General features: G+C 32.6%; 4 long non-coding RNA genes across 8 annotated transcripts in view; 1 reads left to right on the plus strand and 3 right to left on the minus strand.

Annotated features, from left to right (window-relative positions):
- Positions 1-1,605: 1,605 nt before the first annotated feature.
- On the minus strand, positions 1,606-2,455 carry LOC135266777 (uncharacterized). The gene is made up of 2 exons (XR_010334923.1): positions 2,030-2,455; positions 1,606-1,980 (listed from the first exon to the last, which is right to left on the minus strand). It is a non-coding gene; the product is annotated as an uncharacterized LOC135266777 (long non-coding RNA).
- A 554-nt stretch (positions 2,456-3,009) lies between these two features.
- On the plus strand, positions 3,010-5,049 carry LOC135266801 (uncharacterized). Its single transcript, XR_010334963.1, has 2 exons — positions 3,010-3,600; positions 3,787-5,049. It is a non-coding gene; the product is annotated as an uncharacterized LOC135266801 (long non-coding RNA).
- Positions 5,050-5,228: 179 nt separating this feature from the next.
- The window catches only part of LOC107398890 (uncharacterized), a 109,755-nt gene continuing 92,955 nt past the window's right edge, over positions 5,229-22,028 (minus strand). Inside the window, exons 3-8 of one of the 5 annotated variants that reach the window (XR_010334970.1) lie at positions 9,175-9,486; positions 8,949-9,115; positions 8,641-8,899; positions 7,576-8,591; positions 6,842-7,526; positions 5,229-6,764 (exon numbers count right to left, since the gene is read on the minus strand). This is a non-coding gene — a long non-coding RNA (uncharacterized LOC107398890). Of the gene's footprint in view, positions 6,765-6,841; positions 7,527-7,575; positions 8,592-8,640; positions 9,116-9,174; positions 9,487-22,028 lie in introns of all 5 variants that reach the window. The other 4 variants (XR_010334969.1, XR_010334968.1, XR_010334966.1 and 1 more) reach the window with 4 other exon arrangements.
- Positions 10,865-13,690, minus strand: LOC103313063 (uncharacterized). Its single transcript, XR_511462.3, has 3 exons — positions 11,915-13,690; positions 11,567-11,868; positions 10,865-11,129 (listed from the first exon to the last, which is right to left on the minus strand). It is a non-coding gene; the product is annotated as an uncharacterized LOC103313063 (long non-coding RNA).

Here is a 22,028-nt window from a genome sequence, read left to right on the forward strand (position 1 = left end):
TCATTAAATGTCAGTTAAGTGTGGCACTACGAAAATTTTGTTACTGTTTTCGTCCTGACCTGACCTGACTCTTAGGTACCCCTTCTCTGATTGGCTCATTCAAAATATTTCCAAGTGTTTCGTTAATATTCGTCAAACTTCGTGCTTCACGATTGTGATTAAAGGGAAAAATTGTAAATTTTGGGCTTAAATTTACCTGTGAATGGGTAAAATTTGGTTCTTATGTCGAAATATATAGGAGAAAGTATCCACAAGGGCTTATTCATCGTTAATGTCATCCGTAAGTAAGAAAATACACGTGTTAACCTAAATATGGAAACACACCAGTGGCGTCGTAACGTATTTTGATTTTCCGCTTTGATACTGAATATTTTTGAATATTATAATATAACTTTGACGACATGTCATACGATAGAATTAGAAGTATTTTAACTAAGGCAATTTTTTTTTAAACACGAATACATTAATTGTTTCTGAAACTTGTAAGGTTTTTTCAATTGTTTGCCCCTTGACTACGAGCTGCCACTGAACAAGAAGTAAGCTTGCTCTTGCCCCTCACTCCTTTCGCCCTGAGATGTTGGCTTCAAACAACCTGCCTATAAACTCGCTTTATGGCGAGTCATAGAATAAGAGAGAGGAAGAAGCGAATCTCTCTGTCTACCCCTCGTTTTTTCGCGAAAGCGCCACCTAACCCTGGGAGAACGAACTAATTCGATAATAGCGGGAAATTCAAACAGGACATTTTATTTATTTTCCAAATTTAAAGAATTATAAATGTTAAATGTTTCTGTACTCATGCACTGTTACGAGACATTTTAATAAAAAAGCATCTGTAACAGTTGCAATAGCACAAAAACATTTAACATCGCTTAATAAAATGAAACAAAGTCTTTCCAATAAAAATTTATTAAAAAAATAATAACGTGCTGGAATGTATAGGCAAAATTAATTTAACTCGAATTGTTCTTCATAAACATACTCAGATGTAATAATATATGTAAATACATTGTCTAAATATACATAATGATCCAGAGAAACTGAGTATGTTGGCATCAGATTAAATTATTGAATTGCTACCTGAAAGTGTACACTATTGGTATCCTTTAAAATTTAAATTCAGATTGCTAACAGACACAGTATTTCGGGATCAGTCTGTATAAATACATCAGTTTTGTTGGTTTGATTACTTGTCTACAGACTGTTCAGAAAAGCAAAAAAATATCAAAATTTTGCTTGTAACCTTTGACAATAGTCCAATTTTTAAGTCCCTTAAGGCTAAATTTAAACAACTATTTTTCGAAATTTATTCGCGGTTATAAGGTTTACGGACATTTGTAAAAGCGGCCCTAACACGTACTTTAACAGTTTGATGTCAAAGTTCTTGATAAGTTTTGAAATTTTTTAAAAGTAATCTCGATTGCATCATAGTTATTAGTAAATTACTCAAACACAAGAGAATTACAAGTGTGCTAAAATTATTTTAAATAAAAACCCACATATCTGATATACATAACTATCACTGGAAGTTAACTGATTAAAACTACCATGTAATCATTTAAATTTATAATAATAGTAGGCTTTAATATTGATTAACTTGTATGATACTTGTAGAATACGTTTTTTCGCTTAGTTTCTAAATTAAGCAATCACAAAAAGGACAAACCTTGTTTTTTTAACAGGCATAGGCGTTATAACATTGTGTAAAACAACATAAAAGATTAAGACATAGAGGGACATGGCGAATTTGAAAACCTTGAACCATAGCAAGTCCTAAACTCCCTGCTTTCACAAAATACTAGCTTCGCAACTACAATAAATTTATTTATTATTATGATATACCTATTAATTACTGCACATTATATTTAACTCGTCTTCATGGGATTTTCAATTACATCCCAAGAACCGTTATCATCTCCAAGGACGGTCTTCATCTCCTAAGTTTGTGTGATCCTTCTTGGTGTAATATGATTATATTAATATCTAGAAATCGCAATTAATTGGTGTATAGACACCTTTCAATAACGTTTACCTTAATTTGCCTTAAGTTGATTCATCCTTCATTAAAACATTGTCATTCACACTATACACTAGATTCAAATAAAAGATCCATATAAAAGTAGAGATGTTTGATCACAAAAACATCCAAAAAATCACGTTAAATCGTTTTCTGAAGTCTTTAAAACACATTAAAACAAAATGTCGCCAAAAACCGCAACGACAGCAAAATAATCGACTGTTGATAAATCAAAGAATTAAAAAGAGAAGTGTGCGCACGTCGATTATTTTTAAGTGAACCTTCTTTACTTTTAGCAAAATGTGTGACAGATTCCTTTAACTTTACAGATTTCTTTGCAACTGACGCGACCTCTAAGCTGGAGCACACGAACTATTTTAGCCATTTCCCCCCTTTGCCCCACCCCTCCCAGTGAACACATAATTTGTATACACTTTCAGGGGCCTGTGGCGAGTCCATATATTATATATAATGGCTGTAGATTGGCGACTCTGCCCAGGGTTACCAACTATACGACTTTTGAAACCGCGCAATTTAAAAAAAAATCGCCCAAAATCGTCCAAATTTAAAATCAAAAAACAAACTTGAAACAATTTTTTATTGCACAAAAATCAGTACATAATAAGAATGCAAAGTTGCAAACATTAAACTCTCAAAAGTCAAAACGTAACCGCGGGAAATACATCTAACAACTCATCATCATTATCGTTATTATTCCCTACTTTAAAGTTATACATACTAGTGTTAAACTTATTGTACGTTTCTTTGGTCGGAATAAAGTTATCACAACACATTTTGTTTATTGTAAACTCTGTTTTTATCCTTAACAAACTGTCCAAAAATTGAACATTCATTTTGTTTCTTAATTTGGTTTTTAAAGAATTCATGAACGAAAACATTCTTTCTACAAAAGCATTACTAATCGGTAAGGATAAAACCGTTAGTGCAAACACTGCAATCTTTTCGAATATTTTAATGCCTCCTGCATTTGTATAAAGTCCGGGACATTTCTATTTGGACATAAAAAATTTGAATTTTCTGACATTTATACGTGTATTCAGCGTCTGTGTGAACAAAAAATGTTCTCTCTCTCATTCTATGGTCCTTGAGCTTTAATAACAGGGACATTTTTTAAATTGGTAGCATTAGAAAATGACAGTAAACAGCTGACTGATGTAAACAATAACACAATAACAAAGGAAATGTTATAATTTTAATCTATATAACCAGTGGCTGCTTTAAAAGTGTGTACTAACGGGATAATAACATATTTACGCAAGTATTTTTGAAGGTAGAAACATTACTTGTCATATAACAACTACTCAGATTATATGATGAGACGGGAATGGCACAATACAGAATTGCAGTCAGTGATTGTGATGGAGAAAGCCGCTGTGAAGTACTGACAGTACTGACTATCGCTGGTTGTACGATTTGTGCAATTTGTGATATATTTTGTGTGAAAAACTGGAAAAGAAAGTGCATCACTGCATAACCTCACTTATCGCAGTTTTGCACATTTTGATGATGGGAATTGCGGTTCAAGTAATTATGAGTTATAGATGGAGAGCCCTGTTTACTTCAAAGTAAGTTCACGACATTTACAGATACTTTCTTTATGTTTTTTGTCTTTTCTGGTATAGAGGGTTAACTTTTCTATTTTCATATAAAATTCAAACCAAACGAAATCGAAAAGCTTAATATTGTCATGTTTTTTATTAATTATTAAAAAAATTATTTAAAAAATCACAGATAGTGTTTATAATTTGCAGCTGAAGCCTTTTGGGTCCACTTTGTTCGTTATTTCCTGGCAGCCACTCTTGTTTCAAGCAGAGTGGGTGTAAAGTTAAAAATAATCCCGTAAAATTGTTAATATAACTCCTTTGCACTGGCATGGGGTATTTGAAAACTTATGTTTAACAAATACGTCACAAAGTCTCAGCCATCGTCGAAAAACATAATAAGGGCTTTATAACAAGAAGCGCTTTCTGATTTTACTGTGGACGTGTGGAAGAATAGTGTGAAATATTGCGAAAAACCAACTTTTACTCTTGTTTACATTTTTGTACGTCTATCTGAGAGTAGTCTCTTGTATAAAAAATATAGCCTACTAATAAAGGAAATTAAAGTGTTTTTATTTCTGGGTTGCCCCCAATTCCACTTCGCCCTTGCCTGATAATCAAGACACTGATAATGAAATTGGTGTAAGTGCATCGAATACAAACGTGTTGAATAGATGAATAAAAGAGAGACAACTGCTTTTTTCAAAAAGGCCATTTCAAATTTATTCAAAAAGCACACCCCCACTGAAAAGGGTCCATTCACGATGAAGTTTGGCTTCCTGCATGACATAGGTTTCGGGCACCAATCACACTGTAAATGGTCTAAATTGGTCTTACATCTCTCAGACATGGACTCACTGAGAGCGACTTCTGCAGTAGGCTTGAGGCCTGCCTGCCTGTCTCGCAACAATCTCTGCATTATGATTCCAAATCATTCTATAAAACGCTGTCAATTACAAGCCATGATATGAGGCATGAGGCCGTCTTAGTGTTTTCGAATGTTGGTGCAAAGACTTGTCGCGAGGCAGGTTTCAGCCTTCCGCCAACGTCAGTCTCAGTGAAACCCTCTCAAAGTGATCTCAGCGAAAACCATTCACAATGAGATTGGTCTATGAGGCCTATGTCGTGCCGCATGCAGCGAGATATGTCTCATTGTTAATGAAAATAGGGCCTTTTTTGTTGTTTAAAGTCGTTTTTTAAAACTTTTGTGGCAAATTTTACTGATGTGGCAGAGAGGGGGCATGCACTTGGAACATGACGGTGACTACCCTGAAAGGCACTTCGAGGCTTTTATGACCTTTTTAATGCAAATTTCAACTTTAAACCTGACAGTCATACCAAGGTCAAACATAACCTCAACAGTAATCCAGCAACGGTACTTCAAAGCATTTGAAAGTTTCTCCATTTGTTTTTAAGTGTTCTAGTTGGTACATTTTGCTGTACTTTACTACAATAAAGAAATATTTAAATTTTTATTATTGTTTACATTTGTAATCTGTCAAACACATCAAACAACCAAGTTCCCTAAATTTGAGCTCTTATCTAGTTTTTGTGCTCTATATAGTCTCGCGTCAACGTATGCCCTATGACGTATCTCATATTGAAATGTCCCGGACTTTATATAGTCCGTGACATTTCTATATGAGATACGTCATACCGCATACCTTGACGCGAGACTATATAGAGCACAAAAACTAGATAAGAGCTCAAATTTAGGGAACTTGGCTGTTTGATGTGTTTGACAGATGACAAATGTAAACAATAATAAAAATTTAAATATTTCTTTATTGTAGTAAAGTACAGCAAAATGTACTAACTAGAACACTTAAAAACAAATGGAGAAACTTTCAAATGCTTTGAAGTACCGTTGCTGGAGTACTGTTGAGGTTATGTTTGACCTTGGTATGACTGTCAGGTTTAAAGTTGAAATTTGCATTAAAAAGGCCATAAAAGCCTCGAAGTGCCTTTTAGGGTAGTCATCGTCATGTTCCAATTGCATGCCCCCTCTCTGCCACATCAGTAAAATTTACCACAAAAGTTTTAAAAAACGACTTTAAACAACAAAAAAGGCCCTATTTTCATTAACAATGAGACATATCTCGCTGCATGCGGCACGACATAGGCCTCATAGACCAATCTCATTGTGAATGGTTTTCGCTGAGATCACTTTGAGAGGGTTTCACTGAGACTGACGTTGGCGGAAGGCTGAAACCTGCGTCGCGACAAGTCTTTGCACCAACATTCGAAAACGCTGTCAATGGCTTAAAATTATGAAACTGTGTCAGTTTTTTTGTGTCTTTTGGGATTAGTCTTTGAGTCCTGTTGCGCCGCATGTAGCGAAGCAGATCTCATTGTGAATGGGTTCTTTAAGAAACAGTTTCAATGTACACCACAAGACATACACTGAGACGGCCTCATGCCTCATATCATGGCTTGTAATTGACAGCATTTTATAAAATGATTTGGAATCATAATGCAGAGATTGTTGCGAGACAGTCAGGCAGGTCTCAAGCCTTCTGCAGAAGTCGCTCTCAGTGAGTCCATGTCTTAGAGATGCAAGACCAATTTAGACCATTTACAGTGAGATTGGTGCCCGAGACCTATGTCATGCAAGAAGCCAAACTTCATCGTGAATGGACCCTTTTCAATGGGGGTGTGCTTTTTGAATAAATTTGAAATGGCCTTTTTGAAAAAAGCAGTTGTCTCTCTTTTATTCATCTATTCAACACGTTTGTATTCGATGCACTTACACCAATTTCATTATCAGTGTCTTGATTATCAGGCAAGGGCAAAGTGGAATTGGTGGCAACCCAGAAATAAAAACACTTTAATTTCCTTTATTAGTAAGCTATATTTTTTATAAAAGACGACTACTCTCAGACAGAGACGTACAAAAATATAAACAAGAGTAAAAGTTGGTTTTTCGCAATATGTCACACTATTCTTCCACACGTCCACAGTAAAATCAGAAAGCGCTAGTTGTTATAAAGCCCTTATTATGTTTTTCGACGATGGCTGAGACTTTGTGACGTATTTGTTAAACGTAAGTTTTCAAATACCCCATGCCAGTGCAACGGAGTTATATTAACAATTTTATGGGATTATTTTTAACTTTACACCCATTCTGCTTGAAACAAGAGTCGCTACCAGGAAATAACAAAGAAAAAAGTGGACCCAAAAGGCTTCAGCTACAAATTATAAACACTATCTGTGATTTTTTTTAATATTTTTTTTAATAATTAATTAATAAATGTCGTGAACTTACTTTGAAGTAAACAGTGAGCTCCATCTATAACTCATAATTACTTGAACCGCAATTCCCATCATCAAAATGTGCAAAACTGCGATAAGTGAGGTTATGCAGGTATGCACTTTGTTTTCCAGTTTTTCACACAAAATATATCACAAATTACGCAAATCATACAACCAGCGACAGTCAGTACTGTCAGTACGTCACAGCAGCTTTCTCCAGCACAATCACTGACTGCAATTCTGTGTTGTGCCATTCCCGTCTCATCATACAATCTATAATTGTTATATGACAAGTAATGTTTCTACCTTCAAAAATACTTGCGTAAATATTTTATTATCCTGTTAGTACACACTTTTAAAGCAGCCACTGGTTATATAGATTAAAATTATAACATTTCCTTCCTATTTCCTTTGTTATTGTGTTATTGTTTACATCAGTCAGCTGTTTACTGTCATTTTCTAATGCTACCAATTTAAAAAATGTCCCTGTAATTAAAGCTCAAGGACCATAGAATGAGAGAGAGAGAACATTTTTTGTTCACATAGACGCTGAATATACGTATAAATGTCAGAAAATTCAAATTTTTTATGTCCAAATAGAAATGTCCCGGACTGTAAATACACTTTTAACCAAAAAGCTTCAGAAGTAGTAGTTTCCGTGCCCCAATTTACTGAAATGATGTTGTTCCATTCGTTTTCTAAAAGTTGAATATCAGTTTTATTATCAAAAAGCTGCAAAGGCAATACATCGAAATTGGGGCGCCTAATCTGTTTTAGACAGTGTTCAGGACTGAAATTTTTGATTGAATAAAAAACTTCTAAATTGGCTGGTATTCTTTTTACAAGTTACTTGCATAAGGTTAAGATAAAATTTCGACAATTTTCTTTTATAAATCCAGTGTCAGCATTAGTCAAATCGCGTTGTTCCGCCAGTGCTTTCCGATAATTGTAACCAAAATCAATTATGTTTAATGGGGTAAACGACAACTCATTATTCAATATGTCAGAAATTTTTTGATTGCAAGAACTTTTCATTTCATTCAAGTTATCTAGAAATATAGGTTTTATCAAAATCCTTAAAAAAGTTAAAAGCAACTGATAGAGATCCTGGTAAAGCTGAAATGCATCTGCATTTTCCTGTTGAAAACTGGCATTCACAACATACAGTGTTGTAGACAACAGTAAAATACATAAAGTTTATATCAGTTAACATTTGATTAATTATTTTCGCCATTGAATCTTTGGTGCCATTTGCTACTTGAAGAAAATAAGTCTTAAGTTGGAGCCATTGTTCCAGTATAACTTTGATCACATTTGCTCTTTCAAGCCATCGTGTATCAGACAGTTGGATAAAGTTATGAAATTTGACATTTTCATTGATATTAATCAATTTAAAAATTTCTTTGTAACACTCTCGTCTTTGAGTGCTTTTTGAAAACCAATTATAAATATGCTTACACAAAAAATCGAGTTCATCAGGTAACACACTTGCAGCTTTAGAACAACATAAGTGCAACGAGTGAGCTACACATTTTACGAGAACTAATCTGGGAGCATCAACTTTTAAGATAGTGAAGACCGAGTTGTTTGGCCACATAAAACGCTTGCACCATCTGTACCAAGCCCCAATAACCTGTCTATTTTTATCCAACTTTTAAAATGTAATTTTAATAAGAGCGGCTAAAGCAACTGTAGTTGCATCGGTGATTGTGATGATTCCCAGAAACGTTGTAACAAGTTTGACTCGTGATGCACTAAAATATCTGAAAACAAAATGTCATTTATAAGATAAAAATACATTTCAAAACATACCGAACACATAAGCATAAGTATTTCTCCACAGAAACATCGGTGGATTCATCGATGATTAATGAATAAAAACTATCTCCAATGTCCAGAATCAGTTGTTCTCGAAAAGTGGCCCCAATCACATTTTGTATAATCATACTACATTTGGTTCAATGAAGTTTTACATTCATTGTTGAGTTCGGTTTTATAGGTCTAAATTCGTTTTGTAAAATGTTGGATAAATGATCCACTGTCCTAATACTGGAATGTACAGCAACATATGCTGCGACTATGATTTCAGTCTTTTTCGTTTTGTTGTTTACAATAATTACATTATTGATTATTGATTGATTACTTGTAGGTCTCAACCGAGTAAAATTTTTCTTGTGTTTTTGATTATTAGAATGATGTTCCAAATCGGTTTTATCCGCTCTTAAAGAAGTAGAGCAAACCGTGCAGAAAGCTCGAGACGCATCCTTTGGATATTCAGCCAGCCAACCTTCAAAAATGTAATAAATAGGATATTAGTCGTGAATGGTCATGAACTAATTTTCCTACCTTTAAAGAGTGGAAGCGTTTCCCACTGCTTTCTATACGTTTTTTTATTCTATATTTCGCATAGTTACGACGGTCGTTGGTCTTACTATTGCCCTGCATTTTCAGGAATCAGGATTCACATCGTTCACATTGTTTAACACCTGTTTAACACGATGTACGTAGTTTTTAGCACTTTTTAGTTTAGTTTAGTCTGTCCGTTTCCCTTGACTTGACAGAGTTGGACGACATCCTAGAATAACACTTTTATAGAAGCGGAACATAATGGTTGGCAATGAATTCCTAGCTGGAGCCATCTAGCCGCATCATCACGTACTAAAAATGGCGCGAATTTAAAATAAAGCCAGTATTTTGTGTAAGCAGGGAGTTTAGGACTTGCTATGGTTCAAGGTTTTCAAATTCGCCATGTCCCTCTATGTCTTAATCTTTTATGTTGTTTTACACAATGTTATAAAAAAACAAGGTTTGTCCTTTTTGTGATTGCTTAATTTAGAAACTAAGCGAAAAAACGTATTCTACAAGTATCATACAAGTTACTCAATATTAAAGCCTACTATTATTATAAATTTAAATGATTACATGGTAGTTTTATTCAGTTAACTTCCAGTTATAGTGATGTATATCCGATATGTGGCTTTTTATTTAAAATAATTTTAGCACACTTGTAATTCTCTTGTGTTTGAGTAATTTACTAATAACTATGATGCAATCGAGATTACTTTTAAAAATTTCAAAAGTTATCAAGAACTTTGACATCAAACTGTTAAAGTACGTGTTAGGGCCGCTTTTACAAACGTCCGTAAGCCTTATAACCGCGAATAAATTTCGAAAAATAGTTGTTTAAATTTAGCCTTAAGGGACTTAAAAATTGGACTATTGTCAAAGGTTCCAAGCAAAATTTTGATATTTTTTTGCTTTTCTGAACAGTCTGTAGACAAGTAATCAAACCAACAAAACTGATGTATTTATACAGACTGATCCCGAAATACTGTGTCTGTTAGCAATCTGAATTTAAATTTTAAAGGATACCAATAGTGTACACTTTCAGGTAGCAATTCAATAATTTAATCTGATGCCAACATACTAAGTTTCTCTGGATCATTGTGTATATTTAGACAATGTATTTACATATATTATTACATCTGAGTATGTTTATGAAGAACAATTCGAGTTAAAGTCGAGTTAAAGCGATGTTAAATGTTTTTGTGCTATTGCAACTGTTACAGATGCTTTTTTATTAAAATGTCTCGTAACAGTGCATGAGTACAGAAACATTTAACATTTATAATTCTTTAAATTTGGAAAATAAATAAAATGTCCTGTTTGAATTTCCCGCTATTATCGAATTAGTTCGTTCTCTCAGGGTTAGGTGGCGCTTTCGCGAAAAAACGAGGGGTAGACAGAGAGATTCGCTTCTTCCTCTCTCTTATTCATAGAATAAGAGATAGATAGAATTGACTCTTTCCTTGTTGGTGGCGGTTGAGAGACTGCAGCGCCATCAGTAGGTGGTCGCGAGCGTAATGGCGGTAAATTTAAATGACTCCAACCTTTACTTATTCATAAAATATTATAATTTTTCGTAATCTTTGCAAATATTTGCAACAACAGTTTTTAGTAACGAATTACTAAAAACTGTCATTGCAAATATGTGCAAAGACTACGAAAAATGTTTCATAATAAAAAATTGTAATATTGTAAAAATTTATTAATAACAGTTTTTATTGGACATAGGTACGTTCATCTTAAGATTATTGTTCTATAATGCAAATTTACACACAGGTTATTATTTTTCACATCTGATGGCTACTTGCCGGTTTTAGCTCTTGCAAAGCGGTCTTCGGTCATTCGACGCTGTTTAGTTTAATTGAAACACCGACAAGAAAGCCTCGACTTATTGGAGGATTGTTATGTTGTTATAACTGACTGAGGCTTACTGTTGTACGGTTAAGAAATACGATCTGAAAAAAAGAAAAAAAATTATCTACTTAAATTCTCCTATTATTTTCCGAGAAAATTTACTCAATTACAAAGTTTTAAATAAAACACGAGCAAAGAATATTAGTTTTAAGGCCTTAAGGAAAACAAAATTGAGTCGAAAATAAGCTATGATGTCAGGATGGTGCCTTTTTCAACCTTTCAACCGTTTTGACACTCTTCCAGTCAGAAGAACAACTGTTTTGCCAAATTCCTTAAGAAATGCTCCAAATTACTTCAATAATGAAGTAATTCTATCAGTTTCGATTGTTTTAAAGTGTTTATTTAGGTCATTCAGAAACGCAATTTCGTGAATTTCTTTCAAAAATACTCAGAAAATTGTCTCGAGTCCAAAAATTGCTCAAAAAATTGGCTCTAAGGTCTCAATACTACTGTTACTCGCTAAATTATAAGTGATTACCTGTGTCGTTGCATCTGGTGGAACATTTATTTTTCAAATGTTGAATCTGTCCACACGTTGAACAAAAGGTGGAAAATCCAGTTCTCTTAGCAAAATTAATCACCCATTTTGCAACAAATTGCTGCTGTTGTCCTCCGACACCTTGGATAGCCAACTGGCAATCTAATCTACATTATCCAGGGTTCTTGACGGCCTGTATCTACTGATGGGATGTGGGAAACGAAATATGGGCCTTTTATTGTTGGTACACCCTTGTACCGAACAAACAACAGTGTTAAAGTCCCATGCCCACGTTCAATTTTCTAGAGTCAAGTTTTGTTATACGTTAATTTACTTCTATTCGTTTACCTCTCACGAATTCAAAGAGTACTTTATTAGTTGTAAAAACTAAAACCAAAGTAAATGCACTGCTGTAAGCATTTTGTTGAATAACAAGGTAAAAAAACCACAAACAAAACCGTTAAAAATGGCGTTCGACCATTTGATAGTTTTGTTTGACATTTGTGCTGTCGGTATTACAGACTTTGACATCAGAGCCCACAGCCAAAGCCTGTCTAGGTAACACAGTAACACAACAGTGCAATTTGTGCTGCCTATTAATTTCTACCAATGCGCTCCCTTGCGGTGGCTGAGAGCTTTATTTTCAATCGACCAATAACGTCGCTTTACTTTCATAGCCCTGCTCTTATTCTATGATTATGGCTCTAGACCCTCTGGGAGCTGGCGCATACGTTTTACGTGTAAACTGTTTTCACTGTTTTTAGCCGCAAATTTAGACTTGAAGAGTTTCTTGACATTTGCAGTGTTTCTTTATAAGTAAATGTAGGTCGAAGAGTCATTTTTGATTGAAATAAATGCCTAGATATTTTTTTATTAAATAAATTGTCTGATAATGAAGTTGATACGAATTTTTGATAATTTAGAGGGAAAATATGAAAATGTAAACACAAAATTTGCGCAATTTTACTTTTTCAAAAATTTTCAGAAAAACATCTTTTTCATAATGAGCGCATTTCCAAATCAAAAAGCGACCAACAGATTTGAATTCAGCAGGAAATTCTACATGAGAACCAGTTTTCAGCAATCGTGTGCAATCGAGTCCGACCCAACTTCTTAAATAAGTGAGATGCCTGCTCTCGGACTATAAATTAGAAATTACGGAGTTTTATACAAATTACAACCCCTGTTCAACCCCCTTGAGGTTAATATATCCAACTAAAAGACGTGTTTCTTCACTTTTCACTGAAAGCCCAAATACCATCTTTAATTAATGTAAATTCAAAAGTTACGGATTTTTATCCAAATTTTATTACGCCATGTAACCCTCTTAGGGGTTGATTTTTCGGAAATCCTGAAACACGTCTTTCTTTTTTTTAACCGAAACCCCTACTAATATTCAAGAATATAACTTAAATGAACTAAAAAATAACCAAAATGATGGATTTTTATTCAAATTTCAACACCCCATTTAACTCTCTTAAAGGGTGATTTTGCAAAAATCCTTTTTCTTAGTACATCTCCACGTTATAAAAGCTACCTATTGTGAAAATTTCAGGTTTCTATACTTAGCCGTTTAGAGTGTGTGTTGATAGGTCCGTCAGTTAGGAGAAGCAATTTTATTTAAGTGCATGAACAATTTATAACAACTAATTGTGAGAGAAAATGCGACGTTGGCGTTTACATTGTTTTGAAACAGTTAATACTATCTTAAAACACTAATCAGTAATGTCAGTTATTTGAAAAATTAACAATGACGTCATTACTCAAAAACGAATGACGTCAGAAATGTCAGAAAGGTCATTATGGAGTTTTAATTGTATTTATAATTTTCGTAATAAAATGATATTGCTCAGATACATTATTTAATTATTTTTGAATAAACAAAATGAATGAGATCTAAAACTAAATTCAAATTTGCCGCCATTATCCGCAGCGCCATCTGAATACACGTTTACATCTAACGGAAAAACCCGACAAGTTCCGAAGATTGTGGATAAAAATTTTACATAAATTTGGTCATCTGAACGTAATCTGTGGTAGTAAATGGCTTATTAAAAATCGAAGAATTTCCAAGCTACGAAATTGAAATGATCGAATTACGAAGCGATTAATGACATGATAGACATGCCATCTAAATGATACACGACACAATATTGAGTTTTGTGAGAAAATATTTAGTATTGGATTAATTGCAAAATGCTAGAAAAGGAAACAGCACCCTTCAAAAAAATTATTTTGTTTTTTTTTGTGGTATTAAAATATTCATTTGCATATGGCAACAATTGTGTACACCTCCCTCTGTGTTTCTTGAAATGTCCCGTGTCACTACATACGAATTATGGCAAGCCTATCTATTCCCAAATAAAGCAACAACACTGTGACGAAGGGAAGTAGTCAAACATGGTTCGATTCATACTAGCAAGTTTGGTGGAACAACTCGTGTTGCAATTTTTTTAAGCTATTTGAACAATTAGAAAAGTGAAAAAAAAACATACCTCGTATTTGGGTTTCACATTGTAATGACTCACTGTTATACTGCTGGTCAGTGGTCATCAGCTTATTACAAACCTTATATAAGTATACTTGTAGGCGCATGCGCACAGTGCAACGCTATAACGGAATTTGGAAAAACTGGTTATAACAGCGCATAATCACGTTAGGTCTTTAGAATACTCTATTTATGAACAAGAATTCTTATTTCTCCTTTGACAAAATTTTGGACAAGGTTATAACAATAAAAATTTTGATAGACTCATGAGACACTTAGTCCCTAGACCATCCCCATAATATCTGAGATATTTAGACTGCTGTACCAAAAAGAACACGGCTCACTCAGGCACTTTACACCTCTTAGAAGAGAGAAAAAATATATGAAATAAAACTGCACTGATATCCAACTTCGATAGGGAAAAAAATTGTTGTTTATTATATAAGTAAAGAAAAGTTGTTCATAATGCCAACTTTTCTTTAATTTCTTTAATACGTTTTCTCATTGAGAAATTTTTGTTTTTCACCGATAGAATAAAAAAATCACCAAATGGCTACTTTCGTGATCCGACAAAATAGCCTAGCGACAAAACGGCCCATTAATAACCATTGTTATTAATAACATTATTGTTTTAAATGGCGTAAACAAATAAAATAAAAATTAAACAATTGATAAAGATTTGTCTATTCTTAGTCTTATTCCAAATTGTATTCACTGTTTTAACTATTTTTTAATAATTTTCATTTTAGTAACTTTTCATATCTATATACTAATAAAAATATAATTATATCTTTAGAACAGTCCGTTATTTTGTTATTCAACCGTATTAAGACAAATACTGTTGTATAAGTTTTTTGATCAAGCTGAATTAGAGCAAGTCTTGAAAATGAAGAACTTTAGCCACATCATATTTTTTTGAAATCTTTTGAAAGAACGACCACTACTCTTTTTTTGTACCACAGTTCCTTCTTCTCTAATTGTTTTTATCAAATTCTGCAAAATATATTACGTGTGGTACAATTGGTTGCAATAAAAGCAGAAAATGTCATAACATGAAAACGTCAGATTTTTATAACAATAAGTACCTACAAAAATAAAATTATCGTTAGGGGTATTACTGCACCAGATGAAAAAAACATTTTAAAGTTTCGGTAAATTATAATTTTTTTATCAATGTTTATGGTGCTGCACTGTGTAGTTTTAAATCTTCGGTGCTTAATTGTGAGATTAAGTTAATCAATTAAATCAACGAAAATTAAGACTTACTGTTTTCGAAAAAGTGAAAGGAGGCGTCTAATTAATTTTATCTACAGCATTGTTGTTAATAGGAGTCGTCTTATGATATTCATAGATCACACCGGTTTTATAGTAAAATTGTCTCGTGATTGGCCGAATAAAAATTAATTCGACAAATCTCACTTCAAAACTTCGAGTAAAAATTTTTTTAAATATTGATTTAGTCTTTATTGTCTGACTGTGGATAAAATGTTATGTTGAATACGGGTCTTACACGTATTTTATCCGTTTTTGTTGCAACAAACTGTAATTAAACACTTAATTAAAATATTTCTCTCAAATTTCTGATAAGTATTCACCAATTACATATTTTCACTATCCATTTATTTTTTTACCCGTTTGAAATAAGTTTTTTGCAATGTAAGCTTTTTTTTCGGACTAATTTTAATAAACAAGAAACCGATGTTTGAAAATTTAAAATTTAAAAATTTTGATAAATTGTTAACGTATAGCTAAAATTCCACAGGCACAGCCTGCTCTAATTCAATTTAATTTCGATCTCATGTTATTACATGGATTCATAATGCAAAATAAAATTCTTCTGTAAAAATTTGACTTGAAAGAAATTGTTAGAATTTAATTAAACGCCATTTTGATATTATTCATCGGTAATTTCACTGTAATTTATAAGGGACAGGATTGAGTAGTAATAAATCTCCGCCACAAAAGGACCCACTACCTATCCCAATAACAGTAATGACTGCAGACATTTTAGAACTATCGGAACGGTCCCATCGGACGGTTTTAAAGCCAGGAACGGTGGTATAAGCACATTAACGTATTAAAATGTTTTTATTAAAAAATTACATCGGATGTTCAAATTAATGACTATTTTGGTCTAAGCACAAAAGAATTCTTCGTTTAAAATTTGCATTAATCCTTGCGGTAAGATTTAATACATTATTTAATACATTCGTTTTCGAATGCGTTACCTGAATTAGAAAGTTTATTCCAAGCCTGCATGTTATGTTTTCCCTATTTCTGTGAAAAAGATTAACATTCCATTTACAGTAAATAGATAAAATAAATGGGAATCCGGGCCTGAAAAATTCTTACCAGCTGCCTCAACCTTCAGACCCGATAATGATCGTATGCCAATTTTACGAAAAATGCAATAAATTTTTGAAAACCACCACCATGATGAAGATCTTTGGTGGAAATGATTTACAATTCTACCAAAATTCATGTGAAAACTGCCCCAATATCAAAATGCAAATTAAAAATCAACGACACATTTTCTCGAAAGTTTAATTAAGCACATTGATGCAATTATTTGTACTATAATTATTACTGGGTATAGTTACAATAAATTTTTACAACAATGTATTTTTCAGAATTTATTACCTGGATAAAATTATCAGACGAAAAAGCGGGTTTAAAGAAGTTTTCATCATTTTAATGAGATATTCCTAGTAACTTTTTTAAAGTTAAACTGTTTTCTGAAAGAACAATAATGTTTCACAATTAATTTTTTTATTTTAAATTTTTTCAATGCAAGTGATCCAATTAGAAATGCACATGACACATAATATAGCGAACAGAATTCGGTTAATTAAAACATAAAACCCAATAAATAAATGGTGTAATGGTGAATTATTTTTTACAAAACTATGCTAGTATTTTATTATTCTTTAGTATCAAATTTTTTTAACAAAATAAAAAACGTATTTTTCACTGTATGTTGCTTGAATCTCTGAAATAAGAGAAACTATCGTGGGCGATAGTGGAATTCAGTTTGTTTACATTATTTGCATTTTATGAGAAGGGACAAGACACCCCGAGGCGAAGGTCGGATGCCTATCCGATGATTGACAGCTGTCACTGAAAACAGGTCTAAAAAAGTATGCAACTTGTAGTACACCAATTCTCAACAATCGCTTCGGTACCCTGAAGCCTTAAGATTAAGTCTTTTACTGTCGGGATGGAATTGTTCGAGTGAAAGTCGGTAAGTGACCGCGGGTGGTTTATGATAATGATAATATTGTTACTAATACTAAGATTATGTATGGTATTTCCGCTTGTGTTGTGATGGCATCCTTAGGTATTGGGAGTCGCATTAAAATCGCCGTTTGGCTTTAAAATATTAAAACGGACCCTTTGCTCAGTTTTTTTTAGTTACCTTTCGATTTATTTCTGGCTGATATGGGGATAATCATTTAGCGTTTCAATCACCGCCGGTTCTAATATTTTTCTTCTTAAACTCTCCCGTTTAACGTAAATTAATTTCGAGTTGTGTAAACACACGGTTTCAAGGTGTTTGTCTCTCTGGGTATCGTCTCTCATAGAGTCAAACTGCTGCCTCATAATTTCAATTGAATGTTCTCAAAGAAAACTATAATTATGTGGCTTTTTTCGGGATTTGAATACATTTTTAGATAATTTAACTAAAGTCAACGTTATAAGATAATAGTTGTGCGTTAATTCTAAAAACCAAAATTCTAAAAACCAAAATTCTAAAAATCAAAATTTACTTTGACTTGTACAATGTGTTGCCTGTTTTCGAAATTCATGGCGGGAACAGATAAATTAGGCACCATGTGTAGAAACTTTTTGAAAAAAAAAATTTCATTACAATGCCTACCAATTTCCAAAATCTTAACAAACTCTTTATACCGGGTGAATCAATTTTTACTTACACTCAAGCACTTTACACCTGTTTGTAATTTATCTAAAATTTTATTAAAAATCGTATCTGATTTTATTGTATAAAAAAACGTTTTGACCAATTTTTAAAATGTTTACTTTTATGGAGAGTGTTTTTTCACTTTCGCTTAGTTAACTATAATCTAATGTCAACGATTTTTTGTCCATGGGTGTTTTCTGAGGTATTTTCAAGTCAATCTATCATTCTTCCGTTCCAATATTTACTATCGTCTTTCTCAATAATACAATATTTTAAATCTGTAGAGGTGTACACTATAAAATAACAAGTTTGGCGATTAGTAATGTGGAGCTGACCTTGTACTTGATACATGTAATTATCTTTTTCTTTTAAAACTATTTTACTATCATCTTGAGAATTTATTTCTAAGTATTTAATCAATTTTTGTTCTATGGCAGTTTTAATATTTGTGTTTCTTGCGCTAAATGGACATTTAATTTCAACAATAGCATTTGAACCCACTAACCCATCTGGTGTTGCACCTAAAAATTTTTTTTCTTTATCAACAAAAAAGCCGCATGAATCTACCTTTATACGTGTGATCTGTTCAAACTTCTCCTTTGCTTTCTCTTCATTATCAATTCCCCACTGTAGTGGTTCGGGTAATTTTTTAAATTTAGATAATCCCACACGATACAAGATATCTTTTACAGCATTCTCTGTATTGGTCGTACATTTCATATTAATAATTTTTCCGAAATTACTAGCCGTTAATCTATTATTTCTTTCTTTATCCCACTGCTCATTATTACGTTGACCAATTGTTAACAAAGGAATTTTTAAAATATCGCAAGCAGCCAAATCATTCAAGAACTCATTTTTTATTTTGTCATATGTTTCTGTTGGCATGTCTATTATGTCATTAGTCGCACCATAATCCGAATCTGCACTTTGAATACGAATTTTTCTTTTATTTAATTTTGTCTAGAGCAACGTTTTCCGCGATATGTAAAATTTTTCCTTCGGTTTTAATATATGTTTTTTTATTAAGTTGTGGAATGTTCAAAGCTGCGCAAAATTCTGTTAGTTGAGAATAACCAGCACCTATTGCTACTGTGCCACAGACAGCTGCTTCATTTATGTTATTATCAGCTTTTTCCGTACTAAAAGTCCCTGTTACTCCACACATACTACAATTGATGACTGAAAGCTACACTCCGCGAGACTTGATTTACTTGGAAATTCCGTTTTAGAACCCTTTCGTTGTTTTTTCCAAAAATTACGCATTATTTGTTTTCGACTTTTTCTTTTTTTTTTGAAAAAATTAGTTTACTATTATTACCCATAATTTTAAATATACAAAGATTTGAACTATTTACAAGTCATATAATAAGAAATTAGGAAATACACTTACCAACCAGCAGTCGCAACAAATAATTAAATAAAAAGAAATAGATAAAATTGATATTCTGCAAAGTAACAAATTAAAAACTACAAATACCACTGTTTAAAAATTACCACTTATTACAAAACACTGTGGGACATGAAAGTGACCAGCACTCTGCAAAGACTCAAAGAGTAAAGAAGTTGTAGAACTATATCTTTTGATTATATATAAGTACCAACCACCACCCTAAACCCTCCACTAAATACAAGTCTGTTTACATGTGATTTCAGTTTCAGGTGCCCGATCTTTAGCAATGTTTACTTATATTTTAAAGAAATACACAAAATTTATATAATGTAAGAGTAACGCAGCTATATCTTCGCAAGCTAGTTATAGAAAAATTGTATAAATTTAATAAAAAAACGAGAAATAATTCCTAAATTCTAAAATAATACATAATTATAAAAGTATCATTTATTTTACTAGGCGTAACGTAAACAAATTATATCCCTAAGACCGGATCTTACAATCTCTCGATACGTTATTTGTACTATAATTATTACTGGGTATAGTTACAATAAATTTTTACAACAATGTATTTTTCAGAATTTATTACCTGGATAAAATTATCAGACGAAAAAGCGGGTTTAAAGAAGTTTTCATCATTTTAATGAGATATTCCTAGTAACTTTTTTAAAGTTAAACTGTTTTCTAAAAGAACAATAATGTTTCACCAATTAATTTTTTTATTTTATATTTTTTCAATGCAAGTGATCCAATTAGAAATGCACATGACACATAATATAGCGAACAGAATTCGGTTAATTAAAACATAAAACCCAATAAATAAATGGTGTAATGGTGTATTATTTTTTACAAAACTATGCTAGTATTTTATTATTCTTTAGTATCAAATTTTTTTAACAAAATAAAAAACGTATTTTTCACTGTATGTTGCTTGAATCTCTGAAATAAGAGAAACTATCGTGGGCGATAGTGGAATTCAGTTTGTTTACATTATTTGCATTTTATGAGAAGGGACAAGACACCCCGAGGCGAAGGTCGGATGCCTATCCGATGATTGACAGCTGTCACTGAAAACAGGTCTAAAAAATGTATGCAACTTGTAGTACACCAATTCTCAACAATCGCTTCGGTACCCTGAAGCCTTATACAGAAGGCTCTAGGCCCTCTGGGAGCTGGCGCATACGTTTTACGTGTAAACTGTTTTCACTGTTTTTAGCCGCAAATTTAGACTTGAAGAGTTTCTTGACATTTGCAGTGTTTCTTTATATGTAAATGTAGGTCGAAGAGTCATTTTTGATTGAAATAAATGCCTAGATATTTTTTTATTAAATAAAATGTCTGTTAATGAAGTTGATACGAATTTTTGATAACGGTGCATTGTATTGAGAATTTAAAAAAACCATTTTATAGGAAATTTAAAAATACAGACTTGAGATATTTTAGATTTTTGTTAACTGTTCTTAATTGTTAGATATAAAGCAAAAATTAAATTGTAAGTAGGCAACTTTTAATGCATCCTTCTTCGAATGCGTAACTAGCTGGAAGAAGATTTATGACGGGTTTAGGACACACCGCTGGAGGTAACCACCATTGGGGTGACCCACAAGATAATAATTTTATTGCATTTGTTCAAGACAGAGAAATGTATCGGCACAAATAGGAATTTTAGCGATTTCTCTAATAGTGGTATAAAATTAAAGCACATGATTTCGGAATTAATTATTTTAACAAAATAATTAGGTACCTATAGATTTGCATTACGTTTTTTTTGTAGACACTGCTATCAACGTATCTTATGAGATTTTGAAATACGAGTAATCACGCTCGCTATTTATTTGAATACTTTTAACAATAAAATTATTCCTGTTTTAAAAAAAATATAAAAAAAAATTATTAAAACTTTGGTTGTACTTAGCTTCGTTCTGCACAGGTTTTGTGATAGAACTACTGAGCTCCCTCACCACGACAAGGTGTCAACCCACTGAGGAAGTTTTTTTTTACTTTTATTGTTCAAATTAAAAATTATAATTATTATTAAAATGCTTATCATCATATTATGTATTTATGTAAAAATCTCTAAAACTAAACCACGAGTAATAATAAGTCTGAAAATTTTTTGAGGCAACTAACATTACATTTCATAGATTACGTGGATAGTAAAATATTTGGTTTCAATTAATTAAACATAGTGATCGTAGTTGTATTTTTGACAAATTTGTATCAGTCATGTTGACTTCAGTTTTAGAATTTTATTTAGTCAAACGTAAATAAATTGATTTACGTTCAAAATGTTCAAACTTAATCTGAAATGTATTTACATATCTGACCACAGTTTCCATATCATGCATGAATTCTTCTTATGAATGATCCTCTCGCACTAGCAAGTGTTCTAGACGCAATATTCGCATACTATCCAACAATTCGGTTTTTTAAATGTTTCCGGTCAACAATAGGTGCACTATAAAACCTCTTCTTAAGCACTCCCCACACGAAATAATCAAAAGGCGTCATATGGAGACTTCTAGAGACCCAAGGATACACGGAATTCCTTCCTATTTTCCTATTTTTATCAATAACTGCAACAACTGTACCTTCATTTTCAGCTGATGTTGCTACTCTTTGCTACTCTTCTCTTATTTCTTTTAATTGGAGGCCATTTTTC

The sequence above is a fragment of the Tribolium castaneum genome, chromosome 7, assembly GCF_031307605.1.
Source record: "Tribolium castaneum strain GA2 chromosome 7, icTriCast1.1, whole genome shotgun sequence".
Taxonomy (NCBI): Eukaryota; Metazoa; Arthropoda; class Insecta; order Coleoptera; family Tenebrionidae; genus Tribolium; species Tribolium castaneum.